Source organism: Adiantum capillus-veneris, chromosome 17 (assembly GCF_014529385.1).
Source record: "Adiantum capillus-veneris isolate H3 chromosome 17, ASM1452938v2, whole genome shotgun sequence".
Taxonomy (NCBI): domain Eukaryota; kingdom Viridiplantae; phylum Streptophyta; class Polypodiopsida; order Polypodiales; family Pteridaceae; genus Adiantum; species Adiantum capillus-veneris.
The window spans coordinates 137,124,219-137,125,242 of NC_140947.1; the positions used below are offsets into that span (position 1 = coordinate 137,124,219).

General features: G+C 43.1%; 1 pseudogene; it reads right to left on the reverse strand.

Annotated features, from left to right (window-relative positions):
* Positions 1-236: 236 nt before the first annotated feature.
* Positions 237-736, reverse strand: LOC147438153 (uncharacterized; annotated as a pseudogene).
* Between the last annotated feature and the right edge of the window lie 288 nt (positions 737-1,024).

Consider the following 1,024-nt stretch of genomic DNA (forward strand, 5'->3'; position numbering starts at 1 on the left):
TTAACACTAATTTTTGGTCTAGGTTTTAGGATGGAAAGTCAATCGAATTTTAGAGCTTGTCTAATGTCGAGATTGCTTATTAAGTTTGAATTTTGTTTCAGAATCTGTTTGAGAACTTGTTTGGTAACCCTGTTTGGAATTTGTTTGAAATGGACGGTATCTATTTTTGAACCTGTTTTGGTGCCCATTTGAACAATTTGACTTTGATTTGAATATTGGTTTCAATGCTTGGTGATTTACTCCCGGTTTTCACAGAAGATGAAATCGCCTTCACTCATGTTAGTCGCCTCCTTCAGTATCTCATTGATGTCAAGAAATGTCTATTTGCCATAAGTATTTTCGTCGGGGTTTGTACGCATCACTGTTTCCATGATGTCCCTTGTGATTTGGCCTTCCATCAATGCTGCCACGTATTCCTTCTCGAATTCAAGCAATCTGTTTGTGGCAACGGGGTGCTCAAACTCCTTGCCCAGATTAGATACGCTACTCTTTCTATGGCTGCTACATCTAGAGCCACTTCCACTACTGCTACTATTGCCCCACTACAACAACCTCCAGCAGGCTCACTGTGGCAAACTACCCGGAGGGACCCCATGTTCCTTTGCACCCAACTATGTGGAGAAACCCTTGATGCGCCCCTTGCAAACACTGCAACCGGGCAATTCATTGAAGCTAATCCCTCAGCATTCATTCTCACAAAAGTCGAGTTTGTTGCTGCCATCGCTGCAACAATCATTGTGTGTGTGTGTGTGTGTGTGTGTGTGTGTGTGTGTGTGTGTGTGTGTGTGTGTGTGTGTGTGTGTGTCATAATAATCAATATCTAATTCTCCTAAATGATTTTCTCATGTTAAACTGATCATTTAATATGGGGAAGTGCCAGGGGAGAAAAAGCTAGAATATTGGTTAAGCTAGCAGACCGGCCACAGTAGGGATCCAAAGGAGGGAAAATAGGGATCCAAAGGGGGGGGCATCTGCAAAAGAGCCATGTGCAACAATGGGCTAAAAAGACCCTAAGGTTCAGCCC